Consider the following 20,927-nt stretch of genomic DNA (forward strand, 5'->3'; position numbering starts at 1 on the left):
ATAAGAGGAGACTAGTGCTGCAATCCAAAGAGTTTTTTTTTTCACTATATGGTGAACAGAAGGGAAAAAACTGTTGATGAATTACCTTGCTGGATGGAATGGAACTTGAGTAATCAATGAGGATGACATGGTTGAACTATTCATGTTGAAAATTTTTTCGCTTGGTTGTTGAACTATTTAATGATCACTTCATTAGTGTTCCATTTATAGTTATCACTCTAGGCATTATTCCTAGAGGAATAAAGAGTGAGGTGTTAGAAGTGAATGAAGATGTTGTATTTCACATAATGAGTACACTAAATCAGTAAGGCAGGGGGATGTGATTGAACTTCATGCGTTTTCAGAGAATATGCTGTGGAAATGATCATGGCCCAAATCTTGGCTGTTTAATGAGTCTTGTAATGGGACAAGTTCCTGAAGAGTGTAAGGAGTGGTGGTGGTAGAATGGAAGTATCAATTTGTTCTTCTGTAGTTGTTAAGATTTTGGAAAAATTGCTAAGAATTTGTATACGGAATTGGGCAAGTGGGGGCAATATTATTTATACAGACCAGCATGGATTTGTTAAGGGATGATGATCATCTGGTTTTAGTAATCTGGTTACTTTTTACAATAGAGTACCAAGAGCAATGGATGATGGTAAGGTATACACTGTCATTGTTTTGAATTTTGCAAAGCATTTGACAGGGTGCTACATGACAAGTGGATTTTTAAGTTGCAACATATGGGTCTGCATATCAGGTTAGTGCATTAGCTATGTGACTGGTTTTCTGAGAGATATCAAAGTTGTATGGAGGAGTAGTATCAGGGAGTAGGAAGTTACCAGTGGAATTCCACAGGGTTCAGTACTGGGATTACTGCCCAATCTTAATGTCAATGTGGTCATGGGACCACAATGTGAGATATTTAGTTGTTTGCCAATGATGATGTGAAGCTTAGGAGGGTTATTAGTAATAGTGTTGATGTTTTGGCTCTTCAAAAGGATTTGCATAATCTGGAAAGGCTGGCAAATGAATGGGGATGTCACAACTAAACGTAAGGTTTTGAGAGTTGGGATCCATAGATGGGAATGCTTCATATTCACGTGGTGGAGTTATATTGAAAGAAGTGGAAAAGCCAAGAGATCTTGGGGTGATTGTTAATAGAAATTTGAAATTCAGAGGACATATTGCAAAGGTTGTGAAGACATCTCAGAACTGCTGCAATATTAAGGAGGACACTAACCACAAGAGATAAAAGGGTGGACCCTTTTATCTCATGTGGTTAGAACCATGTATCAAGCTTTAATCAGACCATATTTGGATTTCTCTGCCGAGATCTGGTCACTAGGATTTGAAATGGATAAACTAACCTTGGACAGATAACAAGAATGATACCAGGACTGTACAATGTTAGTTATGAGGTGATACTGAGGGCATGCAAAGTTTGGTGAATAGAAAATAAAGATGTAGGGAAGACTACGATTGAAACATTTAAGCTATTGAAGTGATTACTGGATTAACAATGGGGAAATTTCTCACATGGTAAAACAAAGAAAATCAACGGTAAAAGCCATCCCTGGAAGTCATATGCAAAAGGAGGTAATGAGTAAAAGGATAAAAAGTTTTTGCACATGGAGAATGGTAAGAGCATGGGTGCATTGCCTGAGAGGGTGGTGAAAGTGCAAACAGTGGACGAGTTTAAGGAGTATTAGAATAGACTATGTTGACTAGTGATGACCTCAGATCTGATTCATCTCCCATGATGAGTTCTGCGAGGTCAAGAAAATAATAATAAATTATTATAACCAAAGCAGATAAGGATAATGTTGCTACTATCATAATGAATCAAATGGAATACAAAAAAAATAAAAAATAAAAAATAAATAAATAAATTATTTTAAAAAAATTTAATATAGGCATCCCCAAAATAATTTCAAAACTTTTATTTAAAAAATTCTCCTCGAAAACTCGGACATCATGTTAGCTTTGATATCACTTCTCTATTTACTAACATACCAGTGACAATACCCTTGACTGATTAAATTACACCTGGAGTGTTTCCAACAGAATTTAAAAAAGCTGCGGTAATACCAATTTATAAAAAAAAGGATGCAAAAATTATATTAAAAATTATAGGCCAATCTCCCTAGTCCCAGTTTTCTCCAAAATATTAGAGAAATCAGTAAAAAATATAGATTAGTAACTTTTTTTTTATGAAAAACTCCACTTCTTCACTAAGAACCAGTATGGATTTCGACAGAAACTAAGCACTGAATGCATGGTGGAAATGTTCAATGAGTACAGATGACCCTTGAACAACATGAGTTTGAACTGCACAGGTCCACTTATACATGGATTTTTTTCAATAAATATACTGGAAAATTCTTTAGAAATTTGTGACAATTTGAAAAAAACTTACAGACAAACCACATAGCCTAGAAATAGAGAAAAAATTAAGAAAAATTAGTATGTCCTGAATGCATAAAATATATGTAGATAATAGTCTATTTTATCATTTACTACCGTAAAATATACAGAAAACTATTTTAAAAAAGATTTTTCAAAACTTATACACACACAAACACTTACAGACCGTACATGGCACCATTCACAGTGGAGAAAAATGTAAACAAACATAAAGATGCAGTATTAAATCATAACTACATAAAATTAACTATTATTAAATAATTAGCATAAAATAAAATTTTTATGATTAATTCATTAGTGTATAGGCTAGGTTACTATGAAGCAATCGTGTTGATTACACTAGGCTACAATAAAGCAATCATGCTGCTGCTTCGTTATACCTGTAAATAAATATGAATTTTTTCCACATTATCTTTTCATTTTTGACGTCTAGTGTTAGTAATAACATAATACATTCTGACATAATAACATTCTACAGTAATATGTAATAACATCTACAGTGTTTTGTATCATATAAGATAATATTTATTTAGGTAATGATAGACAGAAAATTCATCTCGTAAACAGACGACGTAAACCTTCATCGTCTGTTTACATTAAAATATACATTTGCAGTACTGTACTGTATTTATCGATACTTACAGTATCAATAAATACAGTACAGTACTGCAAATGTATTTTTCCTTCCTTATGATTTTCTTAATAACATTAAGAAAATCATGAAGGGAAAATACATTAAGAAAACACATTTTCTTAATAACATTAAGAAAATCAATTTCTTTTCTCTAGCTTACTTCATTGTAAGAATACAGTATATAATACATAAAACATACAAAATATGTATTAATCGACTGTTTATGTTATTGGTAAGTAGGCTATTAACAGTTTTGGGGAGTCGAAAGTTATATGCAGATTTTCAACTGCACAGGGTTTGGCACTCCTAATCCCCAAGGGTCAACAGTATTTTGTTAGTATATTTCATGTAGGGGGAGCTAAAAGTTAAAAGGAAGAGAGAAAAACTGACAGTTCAAGAATGGGAAGTGATTAGAATATTAAGTAACCTCGATGTTAATAAGGCTAGGGAAGTGAATATCACCACATATATTAAGAGAACGTACACAACATAGACAACATACATAGACAACATAGACAACATACACAATACATTGGCTCAGGCTATGAGCCAATGTATTGTGTATGTTAATTGATTGTGTTCTAATGGCTGGTCTGAGGGACAAAAAAAAACTGAGTTTCTGGAAAAAAAATCCTCTACTTCCGTATGAGACAGGCTAACTCACCTTCAGTTTAAAACCCCTAATAAAGGTTCTTCGTGTCTTAGACGGAATTCAAACCCAGGTCTTTCCAACCAAAGGGCATCATTGAAACTGAATGAACAATGGAGGCTCTTTCAACAGAAGTCTGGCAACAAGAACAGTTCCAGAAGAATAGAAAGAAGGAAAAATAGTACGACTGCACAAGGGATAATCCAAGTGATGGTGTTAGACAGGATGGCTACACAGAATACAAAATTGAATTGATGAGAATGGAAATCTCTTGAGAGAGCAGCATGGATTTGCAAAAAAGGAGGTCATGCTTTAGAACTTGGTTCCATTTTATAATAGGACGACTAGCATACTGGATGGGAGAGATGCTTATCTATATAGTGATTTATTGAATTTTGCTGAAGCTTCTGATCAAGTACACCTGATAAACTACTGTCAACATCAGGCAGAATAGGAGAATGATAGTCATTTGGTAGCTTGGTTACAAACCTGGTTGACTAAAAAGGGGAAGGTGACAAGTCAAGTGCCACAGGGTTCTGCTTTGGGACCACTATTGTTTAACTTATATATCAGGGGTGTTCAACCCATTGATCGCGGAGCTATTTTTGGTCAATCTCTTGTGTATTCCTACTTACTTATAAATTTAATTAAAATTGAAAATATAATATTTTATTTATCATTATTTTGTATTATTTTTAATTCGCTTTAAGTGTATTTATTGTTTATTTATTTTTCTTTAAAATTGTCAAATCAGTAATTTTCTTATAAGTCCGGGTAAATGAATTAATTTGGATCAGTGGAAGTCAAACAGCTAGCCGAGTGAATACGATTATAAGCAAAGTGTAAAAACTTGATTGTAGCTTAAATATTAAATATTCCAAAGAACATTACATTGATTTTTTACTTAGGTTAAGTCCCACGTGAATATTGTAAAAAAATAAACTGTTTGTCTCAGTATAGTTTGTATTAGATGTTTTTGTAAATAACTCTTTTGAAGCTAACTGTATATACTGCTTTAATAAGAATATGTCAGAGTGTTAAAAACAAAGGCAATGTTTTTGTCTCCGAAGCTGTACATGGCGGCATTAGAAAGATTGTTATTGAAACTTGTATGTACGAGAAAGGCTTGCAGGCTCTAAGTGTAAACATCTACAAAGTCAGTCAGAAAGAGTTCAAACAACTTTCCGATGGACAGCAACTTACAATCAAAAGAAAGCGGAGGAGAACAAAAGGCGTACTGAACTTAAAACTTAAAATGAAAGACTCATACCAATTCTTTGGGGGTTGTCAAACTTCATGCGAGGTCTCAGAGGAAGCCTAATAAAAATGGACTGAAGCAAGCAAGAAGGGGTCCCAGTTCTAGAATTGCTGTCAGAGAGGAGGCCGCCCGGTCCAGAGTCATCATCAGAGAGACTGCCCGGATCCACGTTGCTTGAGAGAGAAGTTTCCCACTTCCAGAAAGGAGCTTCTCGGTTCGAGACGTCGCTAGAGAGAGAGACTACTTCTAGGCCGCAGACGTTTCAAATTGCCGAAAGGAAGAGTTCCAATTGCCAGAGAAAACTTTCCAGGCCAGGTTAATGTCAGACATTTACCAGTGTGTTGCGTTTTCATTACAATTTGATGAATCAAATGACTTCACTGATATTGCTCAGTTAATGGTATTTCAAGATTATTCAAGTAAAGAAGAACTTTTGAAAATTATACCATTGTTGGGAAGGACTAGGGGAACAGACATTTTTTCAGCATTTGATGAATTCATGAAACAACACAAACTTCTGCTCTTGTGTCTATTATTACTGATGGTGCTCCTGCAATGATAGGTAATAAATCAGGCTTCATTTCATTATGTAAAAACGATGACAAATATCCAGATTTTTTAACGTACCACTGTATTATTCACCAACAAGTACTGTGTAGTAACAGATTAAACACACAAAAGATGTTTTGGATATTACATTTAAAATTGTAAATTCTGTTCGAGGAAAAGTCCTGCAACGGCGGTTATTTAAATTACAGGCAAATGATGATAGGGAACTTCTGCTGTACAATAAGGTTCGCTGGCTCAGCAGAAGTCAATTTTTAGAAAGATTTCTTGTATTAACGATATAAAAATTTTTCTTGATAAAAAAAGAGATATTTATCCACAATTGAGTGATAAAAGATAGCTGTTACACTTATCATTTTTAGTAGATTTCTGTACAAAATTAAGCAATTTAAATTTAGAGTTACAAGGTAGAGATAAAAATTTAATTGACATGTTAAGTTCAATAAAAACTTTCCAACAATACTTATTTTTTTTATAGAAAAATATAAATGACTGCGAATTTAGACATCTCCCATATTTATTAAAATTTTTTGAACAAAATCAAAGATTTAAAAGAATTTATTCGTGAAATAGAATCAGTCGAGGAAGAAATAAATTCAAGATTTAAAGTTTTAATAAAACTGAAATGATTTTATCTTTTATCAATAATCCATTTCAAGACAACTTGAACATCACAGAAATATCAAATAAAATTAGTGGGTTGTTTGATATAAACCAAGCTGAAGTAGAACATGAGATAATAAACATTCGGAATATGTTGTTTATTTTTTAACAGTATATATTAGAACACAGTTCCCAAAGTCAGGACTCTAGTCTTTGTGTTGCTGCTACAATTTTGTTTAACTTGTCCGTTGTTTACACCATGTTGTTATAGTCTCACGCATTGTGACAAACTGTGTTTTTGTGCTCTGAAGATGCTGGTTATAACACCAGCAAAATATCAGCAATAAGTTAATAAATAATTATTTACTTATTATTCTGTGGTCTAATATATATACCATTAAAAAATAAACACCATGTATGATGAACACATAAGTCTGTCCACATGTTTAAACATTCAGAATAGTTTACATTTAAAATCAATAAACAATGAAATCATTTGGAAGTATGCACATGAAAAACTCCCAATATTAACTGATATTGTGCGAAAAATTCTGTCGTGTTTCAGATTGACATACTTGTCAGAATCCACTTTTTCCAATATGAACGTCATAAAAAATCAATTAAGAAACCAAATTAAAAATGATCATTTGGTTGATTGTCTGCGATTGGCCACTTCATATCAACTTGACTATGAAAATATTGCAAGGTTCAAACAATGCCAAATTTCTCATTAACTTCTTTTTTTTTTTTTAATCAACCTGCATTTCCTGTAACTTGTGAGTTTGTAATCAATTTGTTGTTTTCTCTAACTTTGGTTTTTCAAAATAGAGAAATAAATATTTATTCCAATATATTTGTTCTTTTTTTGTTGTATTAAAATAATTAAAAGTGATAAATTTTTAAATACACAAATAAAGTTTTTAATTGTGTATTTTTTTTAGTTGTTTATTTGTGCATAATCAGATATCAGGTTGGGGGAACGTGATCTATATAAGAGAGTAGATCGCCGAATAACTTTTTATAGAAAAGTAGCTCATGTAGTAAAAAAGGTTGAACACCACTTTTATATATTGATACAGTTCATGTTGTCAAAGGAGATATTCAGTTGTTTGCTGATGATGTTAAATCAGGAAGAGCAATGTCAGGAAGTTCTGATGTGTTGTTGTTGTTACAAAAGATTTGAATAGGTTTGTGATTTGGGCTGAAGAATGGCGATGTCATTTCAAAGTTGGTAAGTGTAAAATTATGCACTTTGGCAAAGAAGATGAAATAAGGTTTACCACATTGGAGAAATTTTGTTTCAGGAGGTTGAGAAAGCAAGGGATCCAACCATTTCAGTGGATAGAATACTGAAGAGTTTAAATAACACCCTGGAAAAGTTGTAAGGGTTACTCAGAAAATTGCTGCTATAACTATAATGCAAAGAATGCTAACATGTATGGATAAGGAAGTGATAGTTCTACTCTATAAGTTGCTAATTAGGCCTCATTTGGATTTCTGTGCACAGATTGATCACTTGTCTATATTGGTGATAGGGAAACACTGGAAAGAGTGAAGAGGCAAATAACTAACACTGTCTCAGAACTCATGAATATTATGCAGACAGATTGAGGGAATGCAGTCTTCATAGCTTGATAGATAGGAGGACGGTTGATATGACCGAAACATATCAGCTGGTGAGAGGAGCCCCATCAAATAGCAACAAGAGAATTACTGCATAGGATAACGAGTAAAGCAAGAACAAGAGGGCATACCTGGAAACAGTACATAGGTCTTGTGAGTAATGAGGTGAATGCATTTTCAGAATGGGTAGCAAGTGGTCCAACAATGAATGTGTTCAGGGCAAGGTATGATAGTTATTGTGATCTGCGAGTGTTGGACCTCCTGAAATGAGTCTTCAGCCTCCCTGGAGACTTGGAAGTAATATTAAAGTAAACTGCAAAGTATAATGAATAGATGGAAAAGGGGGCGATATGATAGATGTTGAAGTCAGTTAGGAGATTTTATTGAATTAATACAGAGTGGATTATAATAAAGAATGCAAGATGTGAGAGGGAAAACATGAGGCTATCCCCTCAAAGCTGTATACAGGAATGGTGAAAAGAAGTGCGAGGAAAAGATTTTTTACATAGAGTGCTGGACAAGTGGAATGCACTGCCATGAGTTGTGAATGCTTAGAGCACAAATAAGTTTAAGGTTCAATGCAAGAGAATGTTAACCGATGGGTTAGACTTGCCATCCACAATGATTTAGTTGATTCCATGGTTTGTTGTAATGATAACTTATATAGGACCCTTAAGACAACATATACATGATGTTAAGTCTAATTAATATCATACAAGCACTCATGTATTTCATAGAAGTACTTATTATCCAAGTTATGTGTGATGGAGATAACTAGCAAAGTACTTAATGGCTTCACAGATGGGGATCTGCTTACCCACTTCTTAATACTGCATCAATATGTATTAGTAGGAAGAAAAATTGGATGAGATTAGAGCTCTTCCCTTTCAGAGAATAAAAGTCAAACTCGTATTCTTAAAAATTTAAGGTATATAGTTGTTTTATAGCGAATCATGTAAGTAACCAACTTTTCCTTGTCTTCAAAGTCATGGAAAAGAAAGCTTCCAATACCATTTACTCGTATTTACTGCCATCATTTTCATCTGCATGTAACTGTGGCATTCTAATTTTGTAATTACTTGTTCGGGAAACTTCTCTCTTGGTCTTCCCTGCTGTCTCTTTCCCATCACGTTTCCTTCAAAGATTTCCTCTAACATTTTCCACTGTCCTAATGATGCTTCTTTCCTCTTGTATTTGTTGGAGTACTTCCTCACTGGTCACTTTTTTCTTTACATTTAATTTTCAGGACTCTTCACCAACACCACAACTCAAATGCTTCCATTTTTCTGTCTTCTTTTAACAAGGTCCACATTTCCCTTGCATAGAGAAAAACTCTAAACATGCTTTCATAAATCTTTTTCGTAGCTCCAAATTTATGTCAGAGGAAAATAAATATCTCATCTTTGTTAAAGCTTGCTTTACCGAAATTCTACATCTTCTCTTTCATTCCTACCATCCTCATTATCACACTCCTTAAATATTTAAAACTTGAAGTATTGTTTCACTATTCAGCAAGATCTTAGAGACTGCTAGCTTTCTACTCTGACCAGAACTTTGGTTTTTATTAGTATTTATTATCCTATTATATTTCTTAAAAACTCTTCATAACCTCCAAAACTCTTCAAAGCTCATTTTCTGAATCAGCAGAAATGCACTGTCATCTCCAAATCTAATCCAGCATATGCTTTGACCACTGATGAGTATATTAGACAACTACTCCCACTTTTATTTAATTTGTATCTTCTTCAGTATACAGGTTAAAAAAAGAAGTAGTGACACAGAGCAGCCCTGCCTGACTCCTCTCTTTATTTTATCAGTTTCAAAGTTCACATCTCTTCCAATTCTATTTGTTCAGAGTAGTAGCAGTCATATACAACACTACCATCTCTCCAAGCTGTTGGTTCTTTCCATATGTATGAATAATTTTATCTAGTTTCCTTGGTCAAATGCCTTCTCCAAATCCACAATAAAACATGTCATTTCCTACTGCCATTCTCTTTTCTATGATTTGTCTTACGGCAAGGATTACTTTCTTTGTCACAGATTTTCACCTAAATCTAAACTGGTCTTCGTTAGGTTCTTTTCTATTTTATTTCTTATTCTGTTTTGTGTTATTTTGAGAAGGATTTTTGAAGCATGTGACAAGAGATTAACTGTATGACAATGTTTACAATCTGTAGAAAGCATTCTTTGGTATAGGGTTTATTACACTGTTTTGAAGCGTCTGTAAATATAAGTTCAAACAACTAAGATTTGATCATATCATCAGCCTCCTTGATTAGTTCCACTCTGATACCATCTTGACATAATTTTCCATTCTTTAGCTGGCAAAGTGCACTTTCCAACTCTTCTGATAGAATATCCTATCCTCCAACGTCACTGAATCTTTTTTTTTTTTTTTGCTACCAGTAAGACAGTGCCTATCTTACTCCCAGAACAGTTCTTTTTATCATTTTTCAGCACAGTTGCAACATGTTCCCCCTCACTCCCCCAAAAAATTTTAATTCTACATTCATTATTACTCTGAGATCTCTTGCCTCTTCTGCTTCCAACAATGTAGCCCTACCAGTATAGTACTCAGCATTCCATTTATGCAGGGCAAATATCAAAAGACTAGTCATCTCTTTTCTGCCTTACTACCACTATGATACCATCTTGACATAATTTTCCATTCTTTAGCTGGCTAAGTGCACTTTCCAACTCTTCTGATAGAATATCATATCCTCCAACATCACTGAATCTTTTTTTTTTTTAGTTATTGCATTCATATGTAAAACCTCTCCATTACAGTTACTCAAAATACTGTCACCATCTTTTCTCTATACTTTTAAATCTATCAACATACAGAAAAGAGATGACTAGTCTTTTGATATTCGCCCTGCATAAATGGAATGCTGAGTACTATACTGATAGGGCTACAATGTTGGAAGCAGAAGAGGCAAGAGATCTCAGAGTAATAATGAATGTAGAATTAACATTTTTTGGCAGAGATGTGAGGGGGAACATGTTGCAACTGTGCTGAAAAATGATAAAAAGAACTGTTCTGGGAGTAAGATAGGCACTGTCATGCAGACAGGAAAGTGCCAGTCTTATTTTCATTATTTTTCTTATGGGACTCCCACCCATGAGCTGGCCTAGTTGACCAAGTGGTTAGTATAACTGCTCTCCAGCCTAGAAGCTGCAGATTCGCATCCTATCATAGGCATAGATGTTTGTGATTACCCTATTAACTCTAAAAAGGAATCTGCAACACTACCACTTCTTCTAACAGAAGATTTCACTCCCAAGCCCTACAAGGTACAGGAGTGACCAGTGACCATACAGCATCAAGTGACATCAAATGTGAATAACTAACCAACTCACCCACCCATGAAAGGTTGTAGGCCTATAGCACATCAACACTGTGAATAACACAGGATTTTTTTTTATTAATTTTATTTATTTTTGAATTTTTTAAATTTATTTTTTACTTAAATTTTTTAAAACATCAAAGACAGAACCACTGGCAAAAAAACTTCGAGCCTCCAATAGACTGTCAATGATCTCACGCCAGACAACGAAATTCCTATCCCACTTAAAAACAATCATCAGCCACGACCAAAACAGTTTATGAACCTTTAGCCTGATAGTTGGAAAAGGCATGTGCTAACTACTCAGCCACCCAGGCAAGATATTTATAAAAAGCCTTGGTCAGAATATAACTACTTAGAAGCAAATTCGGTAACTCTGATTTTGGACAGATAAGTTATAAACTATACAACACCATGAAACTGGTATACCATATTTGTTAAGTGTTTGTGTTATGATGGTTTTGTTTAATGAAGAGAAATGTTCAACACATCCCAGACAGGATTTGTACCCAATTTTTAAATCAAAAATTATCACTAATATCTTTTTGACAAGATGAGGGAGAACCGAAGAGAAGTCAAAGGTGGATAACAAAGATAATTATTATATGGGTCTAAGATGTCAACTTGGGAAAGTTCCATGGAGGGAGGAATTGAAAGGCCAGGATATCATTAGTGCATGGGAAATTGTGAAAGAATATTTGTTAGCAGCAATAGTAAGTTGTATACCATGAGCGAAGAAGAAGAGGACACAATTTGGTGTAAAGTTGATGATAAACAATATTAAACAGGAACTGCATTTGAAAAAGAGGCTATGGAAGAAATATAAGAAGACAGGTTAGGTTAGGCAGATGCATGAAGAATATAAGACACAGGCCAGGGGAGTGACCAATATGGTAAAGAAGTCAAAACTGGAATATGAGAAGAGATTGGTCCTAAGATCCAAAGAAAATCCTAGGGGATTTTTTTAGCTTTGTGGCCAGTAGGAAGAGAAATGATTGTGGAAGAATGACATTGTGGGATAAAAATCAGAATAGTGACTGATGCAGAGGACATAGTGGAATTGTTCAATAAACACTTTATTGGAGTATTTCATCATGGAGGAGTCTGTTTTAATACTCGAGGGATAGGGCAGGTTCGAGGTACAGGAGGAAGAGAGTGCGTTTCAAACACTGAGTACTCTGGATGTCAGTAAAGCTGTGGGACTGTATGATATTTCACCACGAGTTTTGAGAGAATGTGCTAGGGAACTGACAGTACCTTTGACCTGGCTTTTCACTGAAAGTCTGGCTGTGGGAAAGGTGCCCATGGAATGGAAGGAAGGTAAGATAGTGCCATTGCATAAGGACGGTAGCAGACTGGAAGTGTCTAATTATAGGCCAGTTTGTGTGTCATCAGCAGTTGTTATGATCTTTGGAGAAAGCAGTGATGGACCATATACAACATTGGGCAGAGGGTAATGTGAGAGTCAACATGGATTTGTGAAGAGTGCCTATAAACTTTTACAAAGAATTTTATAACCGCACGATACTCAATTTTATCCATTTCAAGGGATACAGACAATACTTTTGCTTCAGACAGCTGTATAAAACAAACTACTTGATAGAATGACTTGCGATTTCACATGAATGTTTATGACAGATGTATCAACTTAGAAAAAAAATAATAATAATCTTGCCGATCGTGTTGCCATCTATGGTCGAGGCTGAGAACTTCTCAGACCGGCCTCGTATATACACACACAGACATAAATGGGGTAAGGTGGAGTAAGAATCCTGTCCTCCTCAAGTAGGATGTCTAAAGATCAGTATAAAATGAAAAGTAAAGCAGTTTTCTGCCTTCTATAAGAACTTAAAAAAAAAAAAATTTAAGCCTATACATTATTTACAATTAACTGAGTTATGCTGCTAAGTCATCATTAATCCTGAATTTTGAGTTAATTTTATTATCCATTAAAGACCACCTCCATGGGATCACAAAACTCATCATGGAAAGCCCATCCTAAACAACAAAGTATCATGCCACTCCTTGAACTCATTAATTTCAATGTATAACAAGTGTACAGGACTTCTAGTTGATCATAATTGCTGTGTAGAGCAAAATATGAACAAAATCAGATTATAGGGCTGCAGATTTTGCAGATCAAATTTTAGTGATGTATTTCTGTTATGAATTCAATAGTTGAATTTTGAATCACTGGCAGTTATTGTATAAATTCACTATCAACAATTTTGAGCATTGCAATGCTGAATTCTTTATTTAGTCAATGATAAATAATTTTCAAAAGTGAAAAAAAACTTCTCAATATCACTATTATATATTATATACTGGTTATAAATACCATGCAGTTCTGTAAAATATAATCAAGGTACCAATATAATGGTGAATAAGAAGCTCTTCAGCTATTAATATAATACGCAATAACATAAAAGGTTCATTTTAGAATATGCATCTAAAGTGAAATTTCAGAATTACATAATTATTATAGCACCCTCCACAGTCAGCAGACACATCATGGCTCAGTTAATTTGCAACATATCATACTAAACCTTAAAACTCATTTACACCCTCTGTATTCGCAAGCATATGAAGGAAGACAAATGCTTGGACGACTGGAAAGAAGAGAAGGAGATGGCTGGAAAATGTTAGCATTGAGAAGCACTCAACAGAGAAAGTTGGAGGCAAATGGGAAAGGCGTATAAACATAAAAGGTTATAAAAAGGGCTAGAAGTACTTGCAATACAATTTCCAGGGATGAAAATCGTGTTGCAAAATCTCATTCCATCCACTTTTTTTTTGTAATCGCTTCTATATTAAATTGGCAAAACTTAAATATCTCTATTACGTATCACCTAATCTTTGCATGTCCACCTAACTCTGCAATTTTTGTTTCCTCAACCTCTCCTCATAAACAACATTAATGATAAAGGTCCAGATATTGATTTTGTCACTCTTCTTTCCAATATTTCTACATTGCAGTGAAAAAAAATAGGTGATTAAATAAGAACAGAATCATATTAGGTTGCTAAACTATGAATGGAAGAGAAGATGTGTGAGAGAATTTAAACATGCTCAAATTTGTCAACCATAGTGAATCACGTAAAAAAAAAAAAAAGCATCTATTGAAAAACCAAGCAGTTTGGGTTTTTGATTTTTGAATATCAAGTCTTTGACAGATGTGTAAATAAAATACAGAAACGACGATCATGTATGAGTTATCAAAATTATGATTAAATTACAGTGCCAGTTAAGAAGGCTAAACAAATGAAATATCACATTAATAAAACTAACAAGTCATAGCATTTATGAAAGATGAATTATTACAAGGAGGAAATAATCCTAGTATTTTACTGGATTTATAAGATCATAAAGAAGTGAAATGAAATTAAAGACATACTCTTTAAATTTGATAATTAAGTTTAACATTAATTTAAACAAATACTGGTTTGTTGAATGCTGGGATTTATTTAGATAAATAAATTTATGTAAATTTAATGAAATATATTTACATAAATTTCTTTAAGCCAGTATTATGTCAGCTTGAAGGATTTAATACAATCGTTTCTGGGTTCAAATAAATTCAATATCTGATTATTCCCTAGATATTTAGGATTCTCAGATTGCTGGATCACAATTACCTTGGTGAAAGCTTTGTGAATTTTGACAGCTGGATGTGACCAAACTTATGCGAGTCTATATTAAGCCACATGATCACTAGCAAACAGCATAGTAGTTAATGAATACCAATCAAGTTTTTTTGTTTCCTCTTTACGAATGTTTGGTTCAGAAAAAAACTGTTTTCAAAAATTAATAAGCGATAAAAACATTTCCTCATAAAATGTAATCTTTCACTTCAGACCTTCAAAAGCATGAATTTTTATGACACATTAAAATATGCATGTGTGTATATATATATATTCATATAATAATATCAAGAAAATACAATGCAGTTTAAGTCTGTATATTATTATATTTAATTATTTTTAGGGCATAAATGATTGGTGTACAAAAAGTGTGTAATGACTTTGTATCCAGGGTAAGAAATGCAAAATAATTCAAGAATTTAAAGGATTTCAAACTTGGACATGCAGACATGTGATGAATAGATTTAAAAAGCAACAGCTGTATCATGTAAGATATTTAAACACATCCTAAGATTAACTCATACAGTTTCAAATAGACAACTGGGTGATGGTTATGAATATTATAAAATATATAAAAACCATTCATGATATGTAGCAATAAGAATAAATCTTAAAGGATAATTCTCAACAGAACTGTAGAACATTTGAGAATCATCCTACAGTTGTCATCTGATGTATATCAGCAATTATTTAATAGCTACTGATATAGTAATATTTAGCTCTTATTTAATCTCAAACTGATCAAAGAAACATGTAATTTTAGTTGAATTAAACTGGAGAAGCATATTCTGAGAATACTGGCTAAATTATTCATTAATAACTGCAAAAAGTTTTTTTTTTTTTTTTACACACACCTTTGCTAAATAAATATTTCCATCCCTCTAAATTAATATTAATAAAATGAGCACTTAATTAACAAGATTTTAAATACTTTTATAAAATCATAACATGTTCAAACTTTAAAGTATACTAATCAGTATTTTAATAATTAGCAGCTACTGGTTCAATAAGAATCTAAAAATATAAAAATTTAACTCTTTATTTTTGGATAAGTTTTCAATATTTATAGCAATGTTTCTCAAAATTTGAAGTCTTCCTATTCTCAAGTAATATCTTCTGATTCCTAATTGTTTTCTAAATGTTAAGTTTACAATTAAAATTTAAATTTTAAAATAACAATACATTATTTTATTCAGATTACAGTGAATATGTCAATGTTTATATCAAAAGATAGGAAAGTCGCAATTATAAAAAAATATTTTAAAAAAAAGTTTAAAGCTTGGTGTGTTTTATTTATTGATCTGGACACAATCTTGATTGGAGTATCTTGTTTTTTTTTGTATGTGTATTTTTAAAGGGGGGAAAAAACCGAATGTTATTCAGTTTATCAATGAGAACACAAGCATGAAGTTTTCTAAGATTACAGAATAATGAAAAACACCTCTGTGGTGTTTTTTTTTTTTTTTTAATGTAAGCACAAATAAAAATCCCTTTATTTCTGAAATGATCCCATCACAGAATGGAAACAAAAATAGAAGGGGAAAAAAAAAATGGAAGCGATGAGATTTCTTCAAAGTGACAGTTCATATACCCTGTCCATATCCGAGTTTGGGTGAAATCGGAAGCGTTCTTTACATTCTTTTTCCACGTGGAGAATTTATAAAAAAATGATCCAAAGCATAAAAATTAAAATCCATAAATCTGCAGAAATACAGTTTCTGTATGCCTTCCTCACCACATTAACAGAAATAACGTATAAAATAGTCAGAATGCTTGAAAAGGATTATTATGTCAAAGTGGAAACCGCGTGATCTACTGAGAAGGGAAAACGCTGTCAAAACCGATTCCTTATTAATGCGAAATGAAATCAACAACGACGCAGCTACGTGTAAATATGTCGCCGAGTAGACGAGGTTGTTGTCGGGTAGGAATAATAGTCAATGAGACCTCGATCGTCCCGGAACCTGTGTTCAGATACTGTATAAACGTTAGCGCTGAGATTTTTCTCTTCGCCGCTCTCTCTCTCCCCTTCTCTATCAAACTTATTTTTCAAGTACGCGCCACCGAAACTTTTCATCGCATGTTAGGTACCTTTAACATTCGGACAACAGTTCAAATTATGACAAGCAGAATACAAAATTCATATGACACATCTAGCAATGAAATTTTAGAGAACGAAGCCTAAGCCAATGATAGAAGTAAAAATTTTGGACAATGAGTGCATAACTATTCAACGGAACAAGCATTTTTTAAGGCATTTTTCTGGATAAATGATCACGTAGGGATACTTACGATTACTCTAAATGGATGTGAAAATGTTTCTTGAAATGCTGATCAAATTTTCACTCAAATTCTTCTGAACGAACGGAAAACAACTTAGTCTTTGTCCGAACACCGGCGTTTCGAGGGTAAAATGGAGTGCTGAGGAGTGGAATCAAGCTGCAGGAAGGAGCGCATGAGGTTTGTGACGCGTGACGTCACCAGCTTTGTAAAACAATGATACACAAGCTTGTCGGTGGTTTCAAAAGTAATCTAGTTTTTTAAAAAACCGCATCTTAAGAAAGGACATGGAAGTATCACGTGTGGAAAACTTGATCATCCCAAAAGAGAGATATCTAAAAGCACATAACTGCAAAAGAAGTGAATCCCAGTAAGAAATCTAAGGTGTATCCGCTATTTTACACAGGTGTACAGATGGACACTTATCAAAATTGTCATAATTTTCTTAAAACTTAAAATGTTGTCCAAAATGAGTGCTCTGAAGTTTGAGATGGATTATTTTAGACATGATAAGCCTTATTACGGTAGTAATGTACATTTATATCAAATTTCGAAGTAATGATAATTCATATACAAAATATTGATTTTATTCAGATAACCTTCATTATACAATATTTGAAACGTGATATGTTTGAATACATTTTCGAACCATGCTTTTTCCAAATCTAAATTTAATAGTAAACTCGAACAAAAATTTCGAATTGGGGTAAATTTTAGAATGAGACATTTACAGGATAACAAAAAAAAAGTCGTTTTCTTAGTTTTTTTTCTTATTTCAGTAAATTAATATAAAATATGTTTCTAATGGATTTTCCTTCTTCGCTATTTCGCCAGTAAAAAGATATCAATTTTTAGAATTAGGGAGCGTTATCACAATAAAAATGAGCATGGGGAGTTACTATGTGAAATATAATACACTAGACAAACGAACACACCACAGCATTGTCCCGCATATCAGATAGAAATGAAATTTATCTGACTCCATACAGCAGTATTTCGGACGGTAAAAATTACTTCTCAAATTGATGCAGTGCTGCCATCTTGTGGATGCATGTGTGAAACAGAAGCCAGGAAGTGATAGTTAACATGAACAACTTGGTTTAAAGTGTACCAAATTGGTTATGGAGTTTGGTTATGTGCGCTTATACATTTATAGTAATGTCTTGAGCATTTGTTAAAATTACGAGACTATCAGCTGCTGTTATCGTCATTAAGCTTATTAAAATACTTACATATTACGTGTGTGTATATACATATATGTATTGTGCTGATATAGACGTATGTTTTGAAATCATACTTTCAGTGAAGAAAAATGTTAAGAAAGTGGTTTAGATTATTAGTGTTCTCTATTTGCTGGAGATGTTCTATTATAGGCAACCAGCAGAGAGAGAGACCTGGCATAATTCTTATACTCCCTATACATAGTTATTGTAAGTGTGATTGCATCCTGAATACTATTATTATCGAATACTCATGAAAGGAAAAACTTCTTGAAGTCATACAATACAGCCATCGGAATTTTCGTTCAGTTATTTTTTTTCTCTCTCGGCATTTCAGATTTTAATGATCTATAAACAATATCTCTTGTTGAAAAAGAGTGGCGGACCTTGAAATTTAAGGAAATATTGTGGCAACTAAAAATAGCAAGAGAAAAATATTTAATAGAAGAATTAATATAGAATCCGTATGAATTGACATTTTTTATGATAAACCATGTATGGGAGATTGGGCAACCAACTGTACGTCAGTACAATGGATCTGACATATTAGTTAATTCTAGCAACTATTCGTTTTGGGGAGGCGTGATGGTTAATGTTCTTAATGGATCAAATATACCTGTAGTTTGTTTGAAACGCATATTAGTAACATTTCTAGTGATTTTACTTTTCTTCAGAATAACTGGGGGTGCAGATTCTTTTGGAAGACAGTTTTGGAAATTTCAAAGATTAATTGATTTTTAGAATAACACGTTAATAAAGAAACACTTGTTTTTTTTTATGCTTTTCATTTAGTACTTACTATACAGACATAGTATTACTACACAGAAAGGATATATATATATATATATGTGCTGCTTTAAACGAGGGAAACGGCAGCAGTTATGTTTAAAAAAACGAAATAAAATAGCTATAATGTATTGATTTGTAGCATTTTGACCAAATAATTAGAAAGCTAATATAGTTTTGGATTGAAATTTTTACATTATTTCCCAGAAATGCAGAACAGGTTATTAATAAACAACTGTGAGCCAAGGATTAATTAATTGAACAATTTTGAAATTTCAAATTATTCAATTTTTAAATACAGTTTAACATAATTGACGTTTGGAAAACCAGCTAAATGAAGCTGTATGAAGACTATTCTGTAGCATGCATTAAGCACATCTGATATAAAAGTTTTTGTTTATAACTACATCAAGTATAAATTTTACTCACTGCAGTTATAAACAAAAACTGTAATATCATTATAATTGTTTGTTTCTTTAAAAAATTAAAACTGTTTAATTTTTATATTAAAAAATTAAAAACTGTTTTAAAATTAAGCATTTATTTTTATTTTTTTAACATGATATGGTGATATTACCTGGAGTGGAATAAAGGAGAATGCAGGTTAGTGTGGTGTGCCACAGGACTCTGTTCTTAGGCTATAGTAGTTGCAAGATAAGATATTGATAAGGTTAGGAATTCAAATATGATAGTGGAATAAAATAGCAAAAAGGATCACTTGGATGTTGAATAACACGAGTAAATATAAGAAATTTACTATCCTTGTTTATAAGGATTTGATTATACATTCACATCTAGAATACTGTACACAGATTTGGTCACCTGAGTTTCCTAGGGATGAGGAAGTGGTGGAGAGGATCCAGAGACAGGTGATCAAGATAGTAGCCAGCTGTGGAAAGAGGAAATATGGCAGAAACATTATGTAAGTTATTAAAGGGGGGAATAATAGGAATATAACTGCAAAATATTTTTTTAACATGTGACAGTGGGGGGGGGGGGATTACAAGGGGGTCATTCCTGTAAATTGCATGAAAATGTGGCCAGTAAGTGTATGAGGTCCACATTTTTGGTTTGGGAGGGTAATGAATCATTGGAATGGGTTGGTAGAGTATAAGGAAAAGTATGCAAAGTATTGTTGTGAATAGTGGTTAGTGTGGGTCTCCAGCAATCAGTCTTTAGACTCGATGGAAATTCTTGGCTAATAATAATAATAATTCATGCATTTAGAACATTTTTTTTAAAATGTTTTAAAATTTTAAATATTTTTTTCCCTTTATCAGTAAAATTTTCTTATGGGGAAAAATATGCAAAAAATTGTCAAGAAATACAAGAAAAAAGAATCAAGAGTACTGGTGAAAATGGTTTAATATATTTATTAATAGACCATGATTTGACTGCGAACAGAAGTAAAGAGAGAGAGAAGTAATATTATTTTTTGTAAACCTGATTAGATACGTTTACATTTTAGTGTGCTTTGATTGGCTTAAGGATGAAAAGCAGGATATTATTATTGGTACTCAAAGTACATTTTTAAATATAACATTAAATTTATTATTAAATTAAATTAATAAATTTTAAATAATATTGCCCCAGAATGTTCCAGGGAGTTAATAGCAGCTTTAACTTATCTTTTTATCATGAATCTTGGATTGACCCAAGTTCCAAAGGAATAGAAAGAGGACAGGATTGTTCCACTTTATAAAGACGGCGATAAGACTAAGGCTTCAAATATAGGCCAATCTGCTTGTCTGTAGTTGTTTTCAAGGTACTGGAAAGCTAGTGAGGATAAGGATTCAGAACTGGGTTGACAGCACCAGCAGAATTCTCTTTAATGGACTTTAATTTGTATGTAAATGATGACATTTAATGAACTTGAAATTTTGTTAACATTTTGCTAAAGGAAGATCATG

The 20,927-nt window shown here is 32.9% G+C and overlaps 1 long non-coding RNA gene across 1 annotated transcript in view; it reads right to left on the reverse strand.

The window, feature by feature from the left end:
* The window catches only part of LOC150098959 (uncharacterized), an 89,596-nt gene extending 72,376 nt beyond the window's left edge, over positions 1-17,220 (reverse strand). Inside the window, exon 1 of the long non-coding RNA XR_016549448.1 lies at positions 17,024-17,220. This is a non-coding gene — a long non-coding RNA (uncharacterized LOC150098959). The remainder of the gene's footprint in view (positions 1-17,023) is intronic.
* Between the last annotated feature and the right edge of the window lie 3,707 nt (positions 17,221-20,927).

The sequence above is a fragment of the Typopeltis vanoorti genome, chromosome 15 (assembly GCF_054136105.1).
Source record: "Typopeltis vanoorti isolate ZY-2024b chromosome 15, IOZ_Tvanoo_1.0, whole genome shotgun sequence".
Taxonomy (NCBI): domain Eukaryota; kingdom Metazoa; phylum Arthropoda; class Arachnida; order Uropygi; family Thelyphonidae; genus Typopeltis; species Typopeltis vanoorti.